This window comes from Lissotriton helveticus, chromosome 1_1 (genome assembly GCF_964261635.1).
Source record: "Lissotriton helveticus chromosome 1_1, aLisHel1.1, whole genome shotgun sequence".
Taxonomy (NCBI): Eukaryota; Metazoa; Chordata; class Amphibia; order Caudata; family Salamandridae; genus Lissotriton; species Lissotriton helveticus.
Window position 1 is genome coordinate 89,847,039 of NC_136057.1, and position 23,109 is coordinate 89,870,147.

General features: G+C 46.9%; 1 protein-coding gene across 1 annotated transcript in view; it reads left to right on the plus strand.

Annotated features, from left to right (window-relative positions):
• The first annotated feature begins 1,049 nt into the window (after positions 1–1,049).
• Positions 1,050–23,109, plus strand: part of LOC144758860 (uncharacterized) — a 28,590-nt gene continuing 6,530 nt past the window's right edge. The window contains exon 1 of the mRNA XM_078646453.1: positions 1,050–1,133. The gene's annotated coding sequence lies outside the window, so the exon portion shown is untranslated. The remainder of the gene's footprint in view (positions 1,134–23,109) is intronic.

Sequence of the window (23,109 nt, forward strand, 5' to 3'; positions counted from 1 at the left end):
TATATATAATCTTATTATATGCACCAGGTGGTACTTTATCCCGTATAATACATGGTCACCCCATCACCTTTCCCACAAACCCATAGCTGTCAAGGTTTCAGATTGCTATGTGTGACATTTTGATAATTTCAGTGTAATTACGAGTGACATTTCAATGGCTATGAGTGACACTTTCTCACAAGCAAAATCAAGCAATGAAGACAAGGGAAACATATATATACCGGAAGTTACACCTTTGTATGAACTGATCAAACTGTGCTGAGAAGCCCCAGCACGAAACAACTCAAACAGTATTCACCTCCTGTACCAAGTGAAACTCAAAGAAAGCCATCTTCTGACACAAATGTCACCTCATTAGGAGGGTTTGGGTAGTATGTATTTGTTATGACAGAAAAGAGAGCCTGACCTTTCTTATACATCTGCAGAGGTACCACTACAGTGGAAACAGAGTGCAGTTGTAAGGAGCCAAAGTAAAATTGCATACCCAAAGCATTAGGACTAAAAGATATTACCTTGAAGTAAATGCTTGTAAATATTTATTTTTTTCGAAAATAATGCATTTTTTAAACAAATAGGTAAAAACAACGATAATTCTAAATATGTTTTGCCGTATTGTCAGTTGAATTTACCTTGCTTTTCATCTTCTCCATTGTGGGAAACTCATGATCAGTTTCTCTTCCGGGTCACCCAGGGCAGAAGCAGCGGAGCCGATATAGTTTTCCTCAGGCATTAGAGGTGAACAGTGTCCGGGTCACCGGGGCAGCGTCAGCACCAGCAGCGGTGGCGGAATGAAGCCTCCTCTCAGGAGCCCCGCCCCCTCCCTCTCAGTAATGTCTGCTTCCGGGTGAGAGTCGTCAGAGTCAGCGTCAGTACCGGATGTTGCCGAGCTCTCCTCAGGCCTGAGTGTGATAGTGTCCGGGTCACTGGGGGCAGAGTCAGCATCAGCAGTGAGCCCCAGCCTCCTGCAGAGGAGAGGAGCCCTGAGGGTCTGTCTGTCTATCCAGGGGAAGGAGGAGCCCTGAGGGTCTGTCTATCCAGGGGAAGGAGGAGCCCTGAGGGTCTGTCTGTCTGTCCAGTGGAGAGGAGGAGCCTGGCTGCAGTTACCTTCAGTTTCAATCATAGACACAGCAGGGGTAAGTGAGCCTCTCACAACCATCGGCAACCTAAGAGGTGTGAATACGGCCTGGGGGTGTACTGACCTCACACCATCATCAGTGGGTGCAGGGGGCAGGTGTACTGACCTCACACCATCATCAGGGGGTGCAGGGGGAAGGTGTACTGACCTCACACCATCATTGGGGGTGCAGGGGGGAGGTGTACTGACCTCACACCATCATCAGAGGAGGGGGGGCAGGTGTACTGACCTCACACCATCATCAGGGAGTGCAGGGGGCAGGTGTACTTGATGGAGAGCGGTAATTTCTTCTGGTAGTTTCTCAATGCAAAACCCTCATGCTACCTCTATTTTACCGCTCAAAAGGTGTTGGGCCCTTCACACCATGTATTACCATCAGGAGAAATTTAAATAAAGATGAACAGTCAAAATGCAATTATTATTGTAAGCCAATAAAGAGAGTTGTTGATTATTTTAAAGGGTTTTATTTTCTAGTCAAAAAGTTAATTTTTCTCTGACCCTTTATTCATTAGTAAAATATCAATTAGGTTACAGAATTTTGGAAAACAGGAAAAATATCAATAATACAGAACACATTACAGTCTGCATATAAGCATTACATGTAGTTATGAAAATGTGGCGCAAAATTTCAGTCACAATTCTTAAAGAGTTTCTAAGAAAAATAGTCTTGAAAAGCTAATCAATAATTAAATAGTTGGCAAAAAATCTCCCATTAAGAGAAATAAATGCATAAGACAAATAAATCTTTTAGACCTAATTAATTAGTCAAAACATATTAGCATCTAATCCTATCCTGATCCACTGCACTCTCTGTCTGTCTGTGTCACAAGAGGAAAGCAGCCCGCCCTTCACAGGCCTCAAAGGAATGTGGCAATGAAGTGCCAAGATATGACGTGGAAGCAAGAAACCTCCCCCTGACACTCCTCGGACGCAAGCCCGCCCATCAGCAATCTCCCGGGACGTTTCTCGTACCTAACCCATAGAAGCCAGCTGAGCTGAGAAAAAGAAGAAGTGGAAGTGGCTCCCATCCAGAGAGGACAGTATTTATACCATAATTATTGGCAGAGTACACAAAGATGTAACATTTTTCAGGAGAACCTTACGTGATTGGTCAGTCATAAAGGCATGAGGTCACACTTCCCTGACTCATTCTAAAAACCTGACTTCACTAGTCCTAACAAAAGAAGCATACATGAATAAATACATTTATAAACATTTGCAACATTTACTAGGAAAAATGTTTCAATCTAATTCATCCTTCTTCCTTCTCAGCGCAGTAGATGGATACTTTTAACTAACTGGTACATTGGCAGAATGACAAGAATGTGCAGTTCACGCTGTTCTTGTCATGAGGAAAACTGCCACAGTCTGCGCATGCTCCCTTCTCATTAAATTGAAAGTCAAAGCCTTGATGGATTCACAGGCAGCCATGTTTTGTGTAGGCCCCAAAAATAAAACAAACACAAAGATAATATTAATTTCATGTAAATCAGTCCATTATGTGTCCCAAGTGCATTATTAATTCACACACATTATAAAAAGAGGTGTTATTAACTGAAAATGTTTATCAAAATATGCAACAAGTCAAAGTCTATTAAGACAGGAATAATACATTTAGTTTACATGGATGTGCTGGGAAGAGAGAAACACATTCTATTAAAAATCTTCAAAGGTAAAAAGGCCACTTTTTCTCTACATTGCAAAAAAAACCACATGTTAATTTAATTCAGCAAAAGCATTTTCAGTCTGAAGTGAATAGGCCTCACTTTTCATGTTTTTCATGTGCCATGTTTTTAACCTGCACCAAAATGTGCGTGGCAATTTAAATGCAGCCTGTCTGAAGCACAAAAAATAAAACAATGCATGACTGCAGATGAAATCTGCTCCATCAATCCACCCTCTTGATAATTCAAATCATAATAAAATGATTTATAATTAATCACACATATTTCATTTCACAAGTGACAGTATTTTCTTTTTTTTTTTTTTTTTTTTTTTTTTTAATTGCAAAGCTGAGCATAAAGAATGTTACTTCTATTTCTAAGGCAAAACATAAGTTTGGTCTGTAATCAGATCATATATAGCCAAGCTCAAATGTTTTAGTGCAGAGATCTGTAAGTAGCTTCTTGGAACAGTTAGTCTTCTTTAAAATAAGTAACTAAAATAATAAAAAAGGAATTCAACAGGACAGTTTCAGCATTTCTTTACTCATTGTCATCAGCTTGTCATCAGTATGGCTCATACTTTCCATGCAAATTGGACTACTTAGGTGCTGAGAAACTCTGACAGAGCACCATCAATCCTTTGCACTTTTTCAACCAAGGCCTTTCACTCTTATTTTCACTTTGATCAGATTCAGATGTTTCACCACAACATCTCTCAGATCAAAACCGTTGCACCATCCATTATGCAGATCTTGTGTAGCAGCTGCAATCTGGTGAGAAACTGCACACTGTACATCAACCAGACCTACACAGCAATGGCTAGTGTTCTCCTCAGTGTTTTCCACAAGTGCATTTGCATATGCATTTTCAAGCCACTTTGGTAATGCTGAAAAACAGTCTTTTGCAAAAGGTAACTCTGTGCTGCCATTGTTTTGCTATATTATGCGTGACACTTCAGGCAGATAGCTACAATCCACTCTTTGTCCAATCTGTTGTTCTGCACTCATTATCTTTGAGACCACATTATGATCTGATTTCAGAGAAACTGGCAATTTATACCTGGGCATCAGTCTTTGCAATAACACATTTGTCACTTTGCAGTTGTCATTTTTCTCAAAAACAGTTCTGATACAACCCTGTTGTGCTGCTTCAAAAACATTTTCTTGAGCCTCTTTAAACTTAACTGTGAAGATTCCATAGAATGTATATGCTAACAGAACACAATTTTGTGCAACTGAATTAGCATTTCTCTCTCCCATGACAACAGTGACTCCCAATTGAGCAGATATACTGCATGTTATGGTAAGGGCAATCAATTTCGAATTTTGGGCTGGGGTAATTACTAAAAGCCATGAAGCTTTGACAACATCATGTACAAGGAGCACAGCATGTGCTGCTTTTAATGTGTCACCTTTCAAACATGGGCCATCTACAAAATGGACATTGTTGGGCTGACTCAGATGTTCATCCTTCAAGTCTGAATTTGGCTCTATGCATATTTTCATGATATTTAGACACTCATATTCATTTTCATCATAATCCAATTCATTTGCTGACATTTCTGTGAAGTTAGGGTCAAAGGTCATTGGGCAATACATCACAGACCTTTGAAAACATTCATCTTTTTGAAATAGCAATGAGAGAGCGCAGCCCTCCCTCTCACTGCAAATTAGTGTATTTTCTTTCAAATAAACTTTCATTCCTAGTGCTGGGGCGCGCCATTTTTTCTCTTTCAACTCTAGGAATGCTTTTGTGCAGTTGTTGTCCAATGGAAGCGGATCAGACACACCTGAGTGTGTCAGCCTCAGTAAAGGCTTAGCCACTAGGGAAATGTTTAGTAACCACTCTCTACAGCAGCTAACCATTCCCAAAAATTTCCTGACTTCTTTCTGAATTTGAGGTGAATTCATCTTGGAAATTATTTCCACCCTCTCTGGTGACACCTTTCTACCTCCCTTTCCAATTTTGTGTCCCAGATATTCATCTTCTTTTTGACAGTACTCCTGACTATTCTCATGCAATGGCACTGTGACATGAACTTGGCAAAAATCAATAAAAGTAAGCCATTCTTCACCACATGGAATGTGAAAAAATATATTGGCTGGATTCGGTACCACAGGACAACATGGAAAAAATATGCTTTTAATCTCCTGCACTATTCTGTTCTTTTCATTTATTTTCTGTGAACCTATGATCAGAAAGTTACACAAACTTCCAATCAGTTCCATCAAAAATCCTTTTATTGGTAAAATTCCTGCAACTGATTGTGTTCCTGAATACATGTCATCTGGTTCAAATTTTAATAAGACATGTTCAGCACATTTTATTAGCCTGGCATCCTTCTCTGTGAACTCTCTTATTTCTGTGTTTAATATTTTTTCCAAAGCAGAAGGTAATTTTTCAACTGTCTTTTCTGAAAACAATGCTACAACTGTCTCTTGATGGGCCATTTTAAAATGTACATCCTCATCAGGAATCTGAAAAATAGCATTATCTGGTGTACAGTAATCTGTGCTGGTTAATTTGCAAAATAATTGTTTTCCTGCTAGGCCTGAGTCACAGACAACAGTTTTGCAATCTTCCTCAAATGGGCCTAATTTTGGTGCACAATTTTCTAATACTTGGTTTGTAATTTCCTTCTTTAAAACTCCTGCAACTAAATCTGGACTTTCCACTGCCCTCACAATGGAATTGGTAAATTCAGAATTGTGAGTGTTAAAACTCTCATTTGCAAAAAGAGCAACCTGTTGGACTGGGTTCTGTTTTTGTCTCTGGAAACAATTCACATTTACTCTGGGCAACTCATTTAAATTAATTTTAGCATTTTCCATATTTTGTGGGACCATCTGTGCTTGAAATATTTCTGCCATAGGTACCTGTTTCTGAACTGACATTTGCATTTGCTTAGCTGGCATATTTTGCATCTGCAATTCTCCATGTTTTTGTGCATCATGTTTAAATTTAGTTTTCTTCTTCCAATGCTCAAATCTGTTATAAAGATGGCAAAAGGACACATTTTCCAGCAGTACAACATCCATACCTGAATTTGCACTAACCAAAATACCTTTACTTCCATCCTGTGCTCTTTTAATCTGTACCCAATCAACATCCTTTGCTGGCACTCTGCCCTTCAGGAAAATAATCACTGCTATATTTTCCTCCATAACAACAGAAAATGATGGTGCATTCATGCAAACCATTTTCACTGTCTCCTCACCTGGCCCTTGAACAACAACTTTAGATTCAAACCACAATTTAGTCAGCATGGCAATATAAAAGAACATTTCCAAATTAATGCACAACTCTTTCAATATTTCATCAAATCCATCAACTTGTGGGTACCACAGCATAAATGTGTCTCTCAATTGTGGGATTGTGTTCAGAAATGCTGCAAGTTCACTTTTATTCTGTGGCATATGCACATACATTTCTCCCACCTTTTCTCTCAATGAGTAAGCAAAAGCCTCTCCCTCATTCTGTTTATTATTTTTCTCAACTAAATCTGGTGGCTTCTTTTCCTTATCCATTTTCCTTGCTAGATCTGGTGGTTTCTTTTTTTTCTCATGTTTTCTAGCCCATTTGTCTCCTAATTTCTCAAACCCATTGCATTTGAAAATATATTTTATTTCTGCAAGGTGCAATTGCATTTCTGAAGAATACATTTTCTCATTTGCTTCATCATCCATGTGTACCCTGAAACTTTTCTGAAATGGAAAACTTCCTGAAACATCAGTTTTATATTTTTGAGCCAAATCTGTCAGTCCATTATGAGTAATTAATGAACATGTAGCTGTTTCCTTACTCAGGGAAATTAATTCTTTTTCTTGACACTGGTTCACATTTTCATTATTTAAACAGCAGGGACAGTTAATTTCTTCATGTTCACATGTTGAATTTAAAACACTAAGCTGTTTCTCTTTTTCAGGGCCTGTGTTAATATGTTCCCCCATGTTTTCTATATTTTTAATCACTGCTGCTTCCTCAGAGCAGGTTTGAAAAATCCCATTTTCAAATATATTTATTTTATCCTGGGCTGCAGATGTTGTAAATACCATTTTTCTCTCACCTTTCAGTGCTTGGTGTACTTTCTGTTCAATAATCTGTGTGTTCTTAGTTTCTGAAATAAACCCTGGCAAAATCACTGATTCTGCAGCTCTTTGAACCTTTTCAGTAGGGACCATATTAATTGGGACAGTCATAATTTTTCTAGGCATTATCTGTGCATCTGCAGTTTGCAATTCTTGGACTAAATCAGGCACATTTAAAGCAGTAACACCTGGAGGTATCACTGTCAGTACTGAATCAACAGGTAATGGGTCAATATACAATGTCTGCACAGTTTTCTCAGTCTGTATTTCTCTCTGTTCAACAGAAGCAGTAGCCCCTGTAGTATTTACTGGTTCATTATTTTCAGTCTTTTTCATGGGAACCACATAAAGTGATGGACACTCAGTTAACAATTCATCCATTAGTTCATCCCCTGAATTATTATTTATTTGAAGCTCTTTTTCAGCATTAATTCCCTTCTCCTGTATATGGTGCTTTACCTTTTCATCCTCACTTGCTTTCTCTCTTGCTGCTTTTTCCCACAGGCTTAAGGCCTCAAATTGTGCAGCTTTAGATGGTGTCTTTATTTCACATAACACTTCCCTTAATTTGTCAATAATTTGCAATTCAAAAGTACCATCTTTTGGAAACCTCAAAGTACCCTCTTTTTCAGTAATCTTGCACCATTGTTGAACCCACATACATGTGTTTTGTCCCAAACTGGTAGACATAAAATGCACAGGTGTTCCTTCAGGAGCATCACCAATAAAAAACGAATTTTTCACTTTACCTCCTAACAGCTTCTTTAAACCTTCAAACAGTTTCATTTTTGCAATAGTTCAATGCAATTTATTTTCTCCAAAGCTGTCAGTCTCAATTTTAGTCAGTTTTACTCCTACCACTGACCCTCCACAAAATCTTACTGCAATATTTTCTTAATCAATTACTCTGTTAGTAACAACATAAATACATTCGCTACTCTGTCTGTTGTGCTAAATAAAGGATAGATTTATATTCACTGCGAGTAACACATTCCGCTTACCCTTCACAAAGTAAGACCTTCCGTTTACTCTTCAAACACTACAGGTAAATCCCTTCCGCTTACCTTTCAATCAAGCTCAGAAGAACCTGCTACTCCTTTGGACTTATCCTTCAGGATATATCTTAGTCCAAAGTTTCACCAGCGAACCCTTTTGCTGTCAATCAAGCTCAGAAGAACCTGCTACTCCTTTGGACTTATCCTTCAGGATATATCTTAGGCCAAAGTTTCACCAGCGAACCCTTTTGCTATCAATCAAGCTCAGAAGAACCTGCTACTCCTTTAGTGTGACCCTTTCTAGGTGATATCAGACCAAAGTTTCACCAGCGAACTCTTTGCTATTAATCACTCACACAGAAAATAGTTTTAACACTGCCAGCCCTCCTTAGCTTCTCAGTGTTATTCCAACAGACGAGTAACCTCAGTGCAGTGTGGCTTCCATTTACCACCCGCTATTCCTTCCCGGGATTCCACAGGTGTGCATACCTGCGTGTTCCAGACAACAAAGAACAAGACACTAACTTAACATGAAGAGTTAAAACATGTAATCAATAACCAAAAATTATGTCCTATGAAATTACCAATATAATCAATAACACCATCAATTCAAAATGAGCAAAATTTCACCAATAGCAAAACAACTTAATATTTTCAACACTTCAAAAAACATGCTAGCATATTAACACCATTTCACAACCCTATTGATACTCACACCAATTCTTGCATCACCTGCCAGTACTGCTTTGCCAGTCTTCAGGTTCTGAGCATTGGAGTCAGGAATCAGGACTTGGACATTTATCTAACTTGGGCAATTATTTTATTTCCCTCTTAAGGTCAATGATCCATTAGTTGAGTAGTTGATGGTGAAATCAATAATTACTAATCACCAAACTAATCAATAATGACCATCCTCTGCTTACCAAAAACTGATGGAGAGCGGTAATTTCTTCTGGTAGTTTCTCAATGCAAAACCCTCATGCTACCTCTATTTTACCGCTCAAAAGGTGTTGGGCCCTTCACACCATGTATTACCATCAGGAGAAATTTAAATAAAGATGAACAGTCAAAATGCAATTATTATTGTAAGCCAATAAAGAGAGTTGTTGATTATTTTAAAGGGTTTTATTTTCTAGTCAAAAAGTTAATTTTTCTCTGACCCTTTATTCATTAGTAAAATATCAATTAGGTTACAGAATTTTGGAAAACAGGAAAAATATCAATAATACAGAACACATTACAGTCTGCATATAAGCATTACATGTAGTTATGAAAATGTGGCGCAAAATTTCAGTCACAATTCTTAAAGAGTTTCTAAGAAAAATAGTCTTGAAAAGCTAATCAATAATTAAATAGTTGGCAAAAAATCTCCCATTAAGAGAAATAAATGCATAAGACAAATAAATCTTTTAGACCTAATTAATTAGTCAAAACATATTAGCATCTAATCCTATCCTGATCCACTGCACTCTCTGTCTGTCTGTGTCACAAGAGGAAAGCAGCCCGCCCTTCACAGGCCTCAAAGGAATGTGGCAATGAAGTGCCAAGATATGACGTGGAAGCAAGAAACCTCCCCCTGACACTCCTCGGACGCAAGCCCGCCCATCAGCAATCTCCCGGGACGTTTCTCGTACCTAACCCATAGAAGCCAGCTGAGCTGAGAAAAAGAAGAAGTGGAAGTGGCTCCCATCCAGAGAGGACAGTATTTATACCATAATTATTGGCAGAGTACACAAAGATGTAACATTTTTCAGGAGAACCTTACGTGATTGGTCAGTCATAAAGGCATGAGGTCACACTTCCCTGACTCATTCTAAAAACCTGACTTCACTAGTCCTAACAAAAGAAGCATACATGAATAAATACATTTATAAACATTTGCAACATTTACTAGGAAAAATGTTTCAATCTAATTCATCCTTCTTCCTTCTCAGCGCAGTAGATGGATACTTTTAACTAACTGGTACATTGGCAGAATGACAAGAATGTGCAGTTCACGCTGTTCTTGTCATGAGGAAAACTGCCACAGTCTGCGCATGCTCCCTTCTCATTAAATTGAAAGTCAAAGCCTTGATGGATTCACAGGCAGCCATGTTTTGTGTAGGCCCCAAAAATAAAACAAACACAAAGATAATATTAATTTCATGTAAATCAGTCCATTATGTGTCCCAAGTGCATTATTAATTCACACACATTATAAAAAGAGGTGTTATTAACTGAAAATGTTTATCAAAATATGCAACAAGTCAAAGTCTATTAAGACAGGAATAATACATTTAGTTTACATGGATGTGCTGGGAAGAGAGAAACACATTCTATTAAAAATCTTCAAAGGTAAAAAGGCCACTTTTTCTCTACATTGCAAAAAAAAACACATGTTAATTTAATTCAGCAAAAGCATTTTCAGTCTGAAGTGAATAGGCCTCACTTTTCATGTTTTTCATGTGCCATGTTTTTAACCTGCACCAAAATGTGCGTGGCAATTTAAATGCAGCCTGTCTGAAGCACAAAAAATAAAACAATGCATGACTGCAGATGAAATCTGCTCCATCATACTGACCTCACACCATCATCAGGAGTGCAGGGGGCAGGTGTACTGACCTCACAACATCACCAGGGGGTGCAGGGGGCAGGTGTACTGACCTCACACCATCATTGGGGGGTGCAGGGGGAAGGTGTACTGAGCTCACACCATCATCATGGGGTGCAGGGGCAGGTGTACTGACCTCGCACCATCATCAGGGGTGCAGGGGGAAGGTGTACTGACCTCACACCATCATCAGGGGTGCAGGGGGAAGGTGTACTGACCTCACACCATCATCAGGGGTGCAGGGGGAAGGTGTACTGACCTCACACCATCATCGGGGGGCGCAGGGGGCAGTTGTACTGACCTCACACCATCATCAGGAGTGCAGGGGGAAGGTGTACTGACCTCACACCATCTTCAGGAGTGCAGGGAGCAGGTGTACCGACCTCACACCATCATCAGGGGGGAGGTGTACTGACCTCACACCATCATCAGGAGTGCAGCCTGGGGAGTACTGACCTCACACCATCATCAGGGGTGAGGGGGGGCATGTGTACTGACCTCACACCATCATCAGGAGTGCAGGGGGCAGGTGTACTGACCTCACACCATCATCAAGGGGAACAGGGGGCAGGTGTACTGACCTCACACTATCATCAAGGGGGCACAGGGAGTCGGTGTATTGACCTCACACCATCATCAGGGGATGCAGCCTGCAGGTGTATGTGTAATGTTTAATTGTGAGACGACATGACCCACTGTTATATATGAATCCCTTCATTTAGCCATGGCTCTTTAAAGAACATTGTATTATGATATTTAAACACCCATATTAACAGTGTTTAGATCCAAGCTACATGTCCCAGAATGCTATGTATCCTTGCTGAAATTCAGGACTTGAGGTGTACTGTACAAGGGGGTCACTTTGTGACCTTGTTATAATACATCAAAGATTTAGTGTGGCCTCAGTGTGTGGTCTTAACTTCTTTATATCCACAATGGGAAACAACCTTTACAACGCAACCATTACATTGCACCACACGTACAACGCAGGCATTACAACGCATGATATTACATCGCAATTCACTACTACGCAGGCATTACAATGCATGATACTACATCGCAATTCACTACTACGCAGGCATTACAACGCATACCATTACAACGCATGCCATTGGAGTTAGAATAATATTTTTTACCACTACACTATCCAACACTTACTCTCCTGTTGCACCCCCTGGAGTTAGAATAGTAATTTGTATCCCCATACTATCCAATACTTACCTTAAATGCAATGTAATGGTATGCGTTGTAATGGTTTGCATTGTAAAGGTAGTATGCGATGTAATGGAATGCATTGTAAAGGTAGTTTTTTAAAATGCGATGTAGTTTCATGCAATATAATGGAATGCGTTGTAGTGGATGTTGTGATGTAAAAACTGCGTTGTAAGTGCATGCGTTGTAAATGTATTCATTGTAACGTCATACATTCGTCCAGAATGGGTCCGTGTGGAGTTGTTACTCATTTTCATGAATACCTGCTCAGACCTTGTTTTTTAATGTTTGTATTCAGTGGGAGGTTGTCTCTGCAATGGATTAAGAGGTATGCTAGGAGGAAACAAAAGCATATTTTTACAGAACAGTATTACTTTCTCCTCTCAGAATACATGTCTTTATTAAGCACCTTTGTCCACAGTTCTGTACATTGAACCCTTTGATATCCGGACTTTGTTCCATAAAGTAAGGTGGTTGTTTTATTCATAACTAGCATATGAAGCTGCCTTCTAGTTCATTGATATACTAATAATTTGTGGGGCCCGGGCAACACATATTTGGGGCTCCCTATTTGGAATACATTTGAATTTATTACAGCTTTTAGGGTCATTCAAGTCCGTGTGATACCCCAAAAATATTTAGTCGTATTAAGCCTTCAGAACCCGGGGCCGTCAAAAGCATCTAAAAGCCCAAGCTGGCTATAGTCCACCAGCCAAGTACTATCAAAAGAAGCTTGAACAGACATTGATAAAGATATTTCTTTTTGCGTTTGAGTCTATATTTTTTCTTGCAAAAGGTTTTATGTGGCTGTCCAGTCAGCTTGTTACTCCCATTGCAGGAAATCCTGTTATGGGTTATGTGTTCTAAGTTTAGTGGACTAGTGCATAATATTACAATAAATAGACTTATACATAAACCACTTTAAAGTGTAACTTTAGTTGCTGAATATTTGTTATTACAAATAAATCCCCTTTCACCATGGGTATTCCTGCTGCAGAAGCGAAATTCCAAGCACTGATGTCAATCAATCAATCAATCAAACAATCAATTACATTTATACAGCGCGCTACTCACCCGCTAGGGTCTCAAGGCGCTGAGAAGGGGAGGTGGGGTGGGGGGGCTACTGCTCGAAAAGCCAGGTCTTGAGGAGCTTCGTGAAGGAGAGATGGTCCTGGGTGAGTCGCAGGTGGGTGGGGAGGGTATTCCAAGTCTTTGCCGGCAGGTAGGAGAAGGATCTTCCTCCGGTGGTGGCTCTGCGGATCCGTGGGACGGTGGCGAGTGCGAGGCTGGCGGAGCGGAGCTGGCGTGTTGGCGTGTTGGCGTGTTGAACGTGAGGCGTTTGTTGAGGTACTTGGCGCCTAAGTCGCGGAGAGCCTTGTGTGCGTGGGTGTGGAGTCTGAACGTGATCCTCTTGCAGTCTCGGAGCCAGTGCCGGTCCCTCAGGTGGGCGGAGATGTGGCTGTGTCGTTGGATGTCCAGGACGAGTCGAGCTGAAGCATTCTGGATGCTCTGGAGTCTTTTCTGAAGTTTGGCCGTGGTTCCCGCGTAGAGGGCGTTCCCGTAGTCCAGATGGCTGGTGACGAGGGCCTGGGTGACAGTTTTCCTGGTTCCAGTGGGGATCCAGCGGAAGATCTTACGGAGCATGCGGAGGGTGTTCAAGCAGGAGGAGGTAACAGCGTTGACTTGTCTGGCCATCGTGAGGGAGGAGTCAAGGATGAAGCCGAGGTTGCGTGCGTGGTTCGTGGGCTTGGGTGGGGAGCCCAGCCCAGGGGGCCCCCAGGAGTCGTCCCAGGCAGAGGTGGACGGGCCGAGGATGAGGACTTCCGTCTTGTCTGAGTACAGTTTCAGACGGTTGAGCTTCATCCAGTCCACGATGTCTTTCATGCCGTCCTGAAAGCTGGCTTTGGCGGAGGCAGGGTCATTGGTGAGGGAGAGGATCAGCTGGGTATCATCGGCGTAGGAGATGATGTTGAGGTTGTGCTAGCGTGCGATGGCTGCAAGGGGGCTCATGTAGACATTGAAGAGGGTGGGGCTGAGCGAGGAGCCTTGCGGTACGCCGCAGATGATCTTGGTGGCTTCTGTGAGGTAGGGTGGGAGACGGACTCTTTGGGTTCTGTCGGCGAGGAAGGAGGTGATCCATTCCAGGGCCTTTCCTTGGATCCCGGCGTGGTGGAGGTGGGTTGCTAGGGTGCGGTGGCAGACCGTGTCGAAAGCAACCGAGAGGTCGAGGAGGATGAGGGCGGCAGTTTCTCCGTTGCAGGGTCCTGATGTCGTCGGTGGCTGCGATGAGGGCGGTCTCGGTGCTGTGGTTCGCTCGGAATCCGGGTTCCGAAGGGTCGAGGGAGCCGGTCGTCTCGAGGAAGGCTGTCAGCTGTGTGTTGACGGTTTTCTCAATGACTTTAGCGGGGAAGGGGAGAAGCGAGATGTGGCGGAAGTTCTTGAGGTCTGTGGGGTCTGAGGTGGGTTTCTTCAGGAGGGAGCTGATCACTGCATGCTTCCAGCTCTCCAGGAAGGTGGCGGATGCGAAGGAGTTGTTGATGATGTCCCGGAGTTTGGGTGCGATGATGGAGTTGGCCTTGTTGAAGATGCGGTGTGGGCAGGGGTCGGTAGGGGAGCCCGAGTGGATGGAGTTCATCGTGTGGGTGGTGTCTTCCGTGCTGACCTGGGTCCAGGCGCAAAGGGTAGTGGTGGGGGGCGTAGGTTCAGTGGCAGGGTGAGGGTTCTGGGCGCCAAAGCTGTCGTGTATGTCGATGATCTTATTGTGGAAAAACGTGGCGAGAGAGTTGCAGAGGTCTTGCGATGGCGTGATGTCGTTGCTGGCATTGGGGTTGGAGAGCTCGTTCACGATGTTGAAGAGTTCCTTGCTGTTGTGGGTGTTGTTGTCCAGTCTCTCTGAATGCTGTCCTTTTGGTGGTGCGGATCAGCTGGTGGTGTTTGCGGGTGGCGATCTTGAGGGCTTTCATGTTTTCCGATGACTGGTTGTGGCGCCAGGCTTTCTCGAGGGCACGGCAGGATTTCTTGGAGTCTTTGAGATCGTTGGTGAACCATGCAACTTTCTTGCTGTCGGGATTGCTTGGAGGGTTCTTCAGTGGAGCAAGGGCATCCGCGCAGTCGGTGATCCATTGTGTGAGGTTGTGGGCTGCTTCGTTGGGGTCCGTGGTGTTGGAGGGCGGGTTTTGGTTCAAGGAGTTGGTCGGTGGTGATCTTGCTCCAGTATCTTCGGGGGGTTTGTTGCGGGCGGTGGTGGGTCGTTGTTTTTCTGAAGTTGGAATGTACACAGCTGTGATCGGTCCAGTGGAGCTCGGTGGTGTGGCTGAAGGAGATGTGGTTGCTGGAGGAGAAGACGGGGTCGAGTGTGTGCCCGGCGTAGTGGGTGGGAGTGTTCACCAGTTGCTTGAGTCCGAGGTTGGCGAGGTTGTCTAGTAGGGTGGTGGTGTTGTTGTCCTTGTCGTTCTCCAGGTGGAAGTTGAGGTCTCCTAGGAGGATGTAGTCGGGGGAGGCGAGGGCGAGCGGGCTGATGAAGTCTGCGATGGCTTCGCTGAAATGTGGGCATGGTCCCGGGGGTCTGTAGATCAGGGTCCCTCAGAGGGTGGTCTTGGGGTCGGTGTGTATCTGGAAGTGAAGGTGCTCTGCGGCGGTGAGGGTGTCGTTGGTGTTGGTCGTGATGCGGATGGTGGCGTTCATCCAGGTTTCCGTAAGGAAGGCGACGTCCGGTGCTGTTTTGTCCAGGAGGTCGAAGAGTTCGACGGCGTGTTTTTGGACGGAGCAGGTGTTGAGCAGAATGCATTTGAGGTGGTTGTTGCTGGAGGTTGTTCTGGCTAGCGCGGTGCAGGATCGAGTGGATCTCAGGATTTTCGCTATCGCATTTGTGAAAATCGAATAACTTTCTCCTTATTTCTCTTCCCCTGCCTTGTACATCTCAACTTCTGTATATGTGTAAACCTACAGCTAAATGTCCATGCAGAAACCGTGTGGCGGGCCTTGGCGGTGTCGCGAACCCCAAATCTCAACAACAATCTTTTCGGCGGTTTCTCACAAACGACGCCAGGGCCACAAGTATTCCTTTTCAGCGTTGTTAGAAATGGGATCCCTGGTTGGCCAAGGCTTGCGCCAAGGCCAGGCAGAAATCACCATTTCTAGTTAGGGTAGGGAAGTCACCCGCCAAGACAACCCCTGCTCACCCCCTTGGTAGCTTGGCACGAGCAGTCAGGCCTATCTCGGAGGTCATGTGTAAAGCATTTGCGCACGCACCCCAGCAACAACCTCCCGGGCCCCCCACAAAAGGAACTCCACACAAGATATATATGAAAAATAGACTTTGTATTGAAAAACATACTTAGGGATAAATACGCAATTTACAAGGTGCCAGGGGCACGGGCAGGGTTTACAAGGGACTATATACAGGACAGGGCCAGGGGACCACTGCCAGGAAGATGCACATGATGGAACTGACATGAGAACACATAACAACTGGGAGCTTCCTAGAACTAGCACTAGAACCCATAACAACCAGGAGCTTCAGGGAACTAGCAGTAGAACTCACTCTAACCAGCAACAACATACATGGGACATCGGATATTCACGAGGGAAGGAATGACACAGCACATCACGTAACAGGAGCACTTCTAGAGGTGCAACACAGAATACTCTTAGGGATCACATAAACATTAGCCAATAACATTCCACAGGCCAGCTGGCCTTTCTGGGGCTAGGACCCCCCAATGTCTCAATGTCAGGACAGGCTGCAGGTAGCCCGTCATAAACCTACACGTGGCAGCTGCCCACGAAGTGCTGGGCAGCTAAGGGGCATTGTGGGAGCCTCACAGGCTCGGGGGAATAGAGGCGCCATGATGGAGCCTCTAGGGCTCGAGAACAAGGATGCTGGGTGGAGCCTCGCAGGCTCGGAACAAATATGCAATGATGGAGCCTCTCTGGCTCGAGAACACGGTGCAGGGGTTGAGCCTCGCAGGCTCACGAGAACAATGGACTAAGGAGGAGCCTCTCAGGGCCCAACCACGAAGAGGCGTGGCTCGTCAGAGCAAAGGTAGGCGGAGTCCCTCTCGGGGGGCTCGAGATTACAGGGGGTCCCCGAGAGTATTGGAGGGGAGGGGCGGGCACCGGCAATGTGCCCCGACACCCCCTTCCATTCTCGGCACTTACCGGGTCGATGCGCCTGTCTCTTCTGCTTCGCCGGCCTCCTCTCGCTCTCTGGACCTCTCCCTCACTCTCGGGGGCCATGGGGGGGGGTCGGCGGCATCTCGGGCAACGCAGGAGCGCAGAGTGGGCTCCCGCTGCTACCTGCTTCTTTCTGTTTGACGGGGCCGGACTTCAGAGTCCTCGGGCCGGCAGCCAATCACGGCGCGGCCTGGGGCAACGTCATGAGGGGAATCCCGGGCCGGCAGCCAATCACGGCGCGGCCTGGGGCAACGTCATGAGGGGAATCCCGGGCCGGCAGCCAATCCCAGCGCGGCCCGGGCAGGCATCACGAGGGGTCCGGGCCAGCGGCGGTAGGGGAAATCGACGAGGAGTAGGCTCCCTCGTAATGCAATAAAGGAAGGAAATAAAGCGCGGTAGGCACTTGCTGAGGCTCAGGGGCCTTCCTAAGCACGGGGCAAATGCCGGGTGGGCACCGGCTCGGTCAGGACAGCGCTCACAAGCGCTAGGCACCTAGATCGCGCTCTCAAGCGCCAAGGGTCCATGAAAAGCGCTCTCAGGCGCTAGGGTAATAGCGAGCAGCCAAGTCCTTCGGGGGTTGCAGCAAAGTCCCAAGCAAAGTCCCCCAGAAGTCCTCCAGGCAGTCATCAGGAATCCAGGGGCGGGGCAGGGCTCAGGGAGGCAAGCCTTCCCCTGAGCCCAAGCAGCAGCACGCCCCTGGCAGGATTCAAGTCAGAACAAGAACATCTTATAAGAGGTCCCAGCCTCTTTTTATACATGAAATTCCTTTGTCTAAAGGTGCTGGGTGGGGGAGAAACCAGTCGCAGCTGGTTTTGGGAGTATCTTGTTTTCCCCAGCCACCCCTTCCATTCATCAGGCAGGCCAGGTCATCAGACGCACCCCAGGGGGGAGGAGCTAGCATTGTGGGGGAAAGCCCAGCCCCATACAGGATACAGGCACAGCCCCTCCCTCACATCAGCATGTTAATCTCTCCATTCACCACCGGGGCAGACCCACACAGACTCCTGGAGCCAGGCTCCCCAGCCGACTTCAGCCAATCACGCGCCAGCACACCTACTGCACACACACACCCCTGTCTAGAAGTGGCACTTCCCTTCTAGACACACACACGCCGCATACATCATCTTGCAGCATTCAATCACACGAGCCCACACATACCAGACTCAAGCCTGTACCCCCCACGCATCAGGAACTATCAGGGACACACACATTCCCCATGCATTCCTATGGGAGGGCAGGCCTCTCCCCTCTACACGCACTCAGAGTGGGAATCACCATCCCCAGGTCACATATAACAAGCAAAAACTTCAGGGGTGGACCTGCCAGAAGGGCCCAGTCCAACACAGCCCCCTTCCAGCCAAAACGCCAGGTAGGTCAATCACCACCGTGATGGACTTCCCTGCTTTGGGCGATAAAACATGGACGCGGGCCCGCACTGCAGGGACACCCTCCAGTTCTACGCCACGTTGATCTTATAGACACACACAGACTTAAAAAAAAAACATAGGCCCAACCAGGCTACCCCACTGGTACTCCTTAGTTGACCACGGCTAGGACCAGGCCCTAGGCCACCCAGATACCACTGGTCCATGCCAACCCGGAGTGGGGGGTGGTAACCCCTGGCCCACGACAACCATTCTCCACTCCCTTTCTTCGTGTAGTTCCACTTTACCACTTTCTCTTCCACCTAGGGTCCGCACCCTCCGGCTTGCCAGAGGTCACGGGCAAGAATGCCCCACCCTACCTCTACTTCTGAGGTTCCGCGCTCTCCCAGGAGAAGCACCCTCAGAACACGCTCTCCTACCAGTTTCGGAACTTCCTCCCTCCACTGGTCTACCACATGGGAACTAAGTTCACCGGATGCCCAGGGGTCAGACTCCCTCTGACCCCCTTCCAGTTCCGCACCCTCCCATGTAGAACAGGGTCCTTCCACTTAAGGTGGGCCCCACCTGCTCTCAGGGCAGTACTGCGACACTCAGCCAAGAACCCTAAGGATCCCTGCTAGGCCCGTACCACCCCTTCTGGGAAACACAGAGTCTCTTCCCTTGGGGATGAGCCCCACCTGCGTCCACAGGAATACGCCTAGAAGACACACCGGCCAGGACACTGGCTACAGTCGCCCTGACGTCCAGATCCGGAAACACCGACTACTGGCTCCCCAACCGCGGGCAGTACCCTACGGCCAGATGCCTGGCGCACCAGGACTTCTACAAGATGAAAATCAAATCTAAGACTTTCTCTCCCCCCTCAGCAGGAGTTCCTTCTTGTACTAGGATGAGCCGCGGCAGCGCCAGCAGGTCTCAGTGTTCAGCTCTCCCCAAGGCAAGCCGCGGCCGAGCCAGCAGGTCTTCCTTGTCCGGGATACAACTTAACATACATTCAGCAAGATGAACCGCGGCAGCGCCAGCAGGTCTCAGTGTTCAGCTCTCCCCAAGGCAAGCTGCGGCCGAGCCAGCAGGTCTTCCTTGTCCGGGATACAACTTAACACTCATTCAGCAAGCTCCCCCTCTCAGAGAACTTACACTCCATTATTCAGCAAGCTCCCCCTTTCAGAGAACTTACACCCAAGCATTCAGCAAGCTCCCTCTCTCAGAGAACTTACACTCCATTAATCAGCACACCTCAACATTCATCCACACACCCTCCCCCGGACTGGTAAGACAGTTTCCACCGCCCCTGATTCCTCAACCTGACCCATGTGGCACAGGTACCATTACTCTAGGGAAGGGACAAGGACCACACACATTGGACACAATTTCGCTGCCACCACTGGATCCCACCCTTCTGGTGAATCCAGAAACCACATTGCACTTAGGGGGATGATCTACCCTCCCGAACTAGGGACACCCAACTCACAATGCACCAGAACCACATTTTCCACAAAAACAGATATTTTTAGCAACTCAAACAATAGTTTCTTTTCTTTGCGACCATGTAAACTGCAGAGTTTTGTAGTGAGGCCAGTTATCGCTGTGGTACTGCGCAAACACAAGTCCAAATCCCACCGCTAGCCAACAATGTTAGAAATGGGATCCCTGGTTGGCCAAGGCTTGTGCCAAGGCCAGGCAGAAATCACCATTTCTAGTTAGGGTAGGGAAGTCACCCGCCAAGACAACCCCTGCTCACCCCCTTGGTAGCTTGGCACGAGCAGTCAGGCCTATCTCGGAGGTCATGTGTAAAGCATTTGCGCACGCACCCCCAGCAACAACCTCCCGGGCCCCCCACAAAAGGAACTCCACACAAGATATATATGAAAAATAGACTTTGTATTGAAAAACATACTTAGGGATAAATACACAATTTACAAGGTGCCAGGGGCATGGGCAGGGTTTACAAGGGACTATATACAGGACAGGGCCAGGGGACCACTGCCAGGAAGACGCACATGATGGAACTGGCATGAGAACACATAACAACTGGGAGCTTCCTAGAACTAGCACTAGAACCCATAACAACCAGGAGCTTCAGGGAACTAGCAGTAGAACTCACTCTAACCAGAAACAACATACATGGGACATCGGATATTCAGGAGGGAAGGCATGACACAGCACATCACGTAACAGGAGCACTTCTAGAGGTGCAACACAGAATACTCTCAGGGATCACATAAACATTAGCCAATAACATTCCACAGGCCAGCAGTCTCCTTTCTGGGGCTAGGACCCCCCAATGTCTCAATGTCAGGACAGGCTGCAGGTAGCCCGTCATAAACCTACACGTGGCAGCTGCCCACGAAGTGCTGGGCAGCTGAGGGGCATTGTGGGAGTCTCGCAGGCTCGGGGGAATAGAGGCGCCATGATGGAGCCTCTAGGGCTCGAGAACAAGGATGCTGGGTGGAGCCTCGCAGGCTCGGAACAAATATGCAATGATGGAGCCTCTCTGGCTCGAGAACACGGTGCAGGGGTTGAGCCTCGCAGGCTCACGAGAATAATGGGCTAAGGAGGAGCCTCTCAGGGCTCGAGAGATTACGGTACAGGACTGAGCCTCGCCGGCTCCGAACAATGGGCACAGGTGGCTCCCTCAGGGCCCAACCACGAAGAGGCGGTGACCGAGCCTCGCAGGCTCGTCAGGGCAAAGGTAGGCGGAGTCCCTCTCGGGGGACTCGAGATTACAGGGGGCCCACGGGCCTCTGCAGCACCACGACGGAGTATTGTAGGGGAGGGGCGGGCACCGGCAATGTGCCCCGACGCCCCCTTCCATTCTCGGCACTCTCCGGGTCGATGCGCCTGTCTCTTCTGCTTCGTCGGCCTCCTCTCGCTCTCTGGGGCTCTCCCTCACTCTCGGGGGCCCCGGGGGGTGGGGGGTCGGCGGCATCTCGGGCAACGCTGGAGCGCGGAGTGGGCTCCCGCCGCTACCTGCTTCTTTCTGTTTGACGGGGCCGGACTTCAGAGTCCTCGGGCCGGCAGCCAATCACGGCGCGGCCTGGGGCAACATCATGAGGGGAATCCCAGGCCGGCAGCCAATCACGGCACGGCCTGGGGCAACATCATGAGGGGAATCCCGGGCCGGCAGCCAATCCCAGCGCGGCCCAGGCAGGCATCACGAGGGGTCCGGGCCAGCGACGGTAGGGTAAATCGACGAGGAGTAGACTCCCTCGTAATGCAATAAAGGAAGGAAATAAAGCGAGGTAGGCACCCGCTGAGGCTCAGGGACCTTCCTAAGCACGGGGCAAATGCCGGGTGGGCACCGGCTCGGTCAGGACAGCGCTCACAAGCGCTAGGCACCTAGATTGCGCTCTCAAGCGCCAAGGGTCCATGAAAAGCGCGCTCAGGCGCTAGGGTAATAGCGAGCAGCCAAGTCCTTTCGGGTGGTTGCAGCAAAGTCCTAAGCAAAGTCCCCCAGAAGTCCTCCAGGCAGTCATCAGGAATCCAGGGGCTGGGCAGGGCTCAGGGAGGCAAGCCTTCCCCTGAGCCCAAGCAGCAGCACGCCCCTGGCAGGATTCAAGTCAGAACAATAACATCTTAGAAGAGGTCCCAGCCTCTTTTCATACATGAAATTCCTTTGTCTAAAGGTGCTGGGTGGGGGAGAAACCAGTCACAGCTGGTTTTGGGAGTATCTTGTTTTCCCCAGCCACCCCTTCCATTCATCAGGTAGGCCAGGTCATCAGACGCACCCCAGGGGGGAGGAGCCAGCATTGTGGGGGAAAGCCCAGCCCCATACAGGATACAGGCACAGCCCCTCCCTCACATCAGCATGTTAATCTCTCCATTCACCACCGGGGCAGACCCACACAGACTCCTGGAGCCAGGCTCCCCAGCCGACTTCAGCCAATCACACGCCAGCACACCTACTGCACACACACACCCCTGTCCAGAAGTGGCACTTCCCTTCTAGACACACACACGCCGCACACATCATCTTGCAGCATTCAATCACACGAGTCTACACATACCAGACTCGAGCCTGTACCCCCCATGCATCAGGAACTATCAGGGACACACACATTCCCCATGCATTCCTATGGGAGGGCAGGCCTCTCCCCTCTACACGCACTCAGAGTGGGAATCACCATCCCCAGGTCACATATAACAAGCAAAAACTTCAGGGGTGGACCTGCCAGAAGGGCCCAGTCCAACAAGCGTGTTTTTATTTTAATCCAAGTCACTCAGTGCATTTGGGAGGCAACCTCCTTGTTCACGAGTACGAGTGCAATGCAAATCACAGTGTTTATACAATATCATGTGACACACCTCTAGGTAATAGACAGTGACAACAGATTCAAGGTGTTTGAACGTCCTCGGAGCTGGGAAAACAGACTTGTTTAGTCAATGTTGGCAGATACATCGTGAGACATTGCATTAAAATCATCATGCAATATGTAAATTAAACATTAGGTCATTGTTGTTAACCTAAACTTTTTCTTGATTTTTTTACGTGCTATTGCAAAAAGCATTAATTCTGCATCGTCATGTGCGGCACCTTGTCATTTCCAACTAAATAAGTGCTGGCGAATGTTCACTGTGATTATAAGATAAACCACGTGATCTGTAATTCTACGCGCTTGGTGTAAAACACATTCAATCATTAGTGCTGGTGACCAAGCGCGTAGAATTACAGATGACGTGGTTTATCTTATAATCACACAGAACTCAACTCTGAGTTGAGGCTGGGTAGACCAAGCATACGCAGTTGAATGTGAGGGTTGAGGCTGAGCAGAGCAAGCATGCACCGTAGAATATGAGGGTTAAGGATGGGCAGACCAAGCATGCACACGAGAATGTGAGGGTTGAGGCTGGGCATACCAAGCATG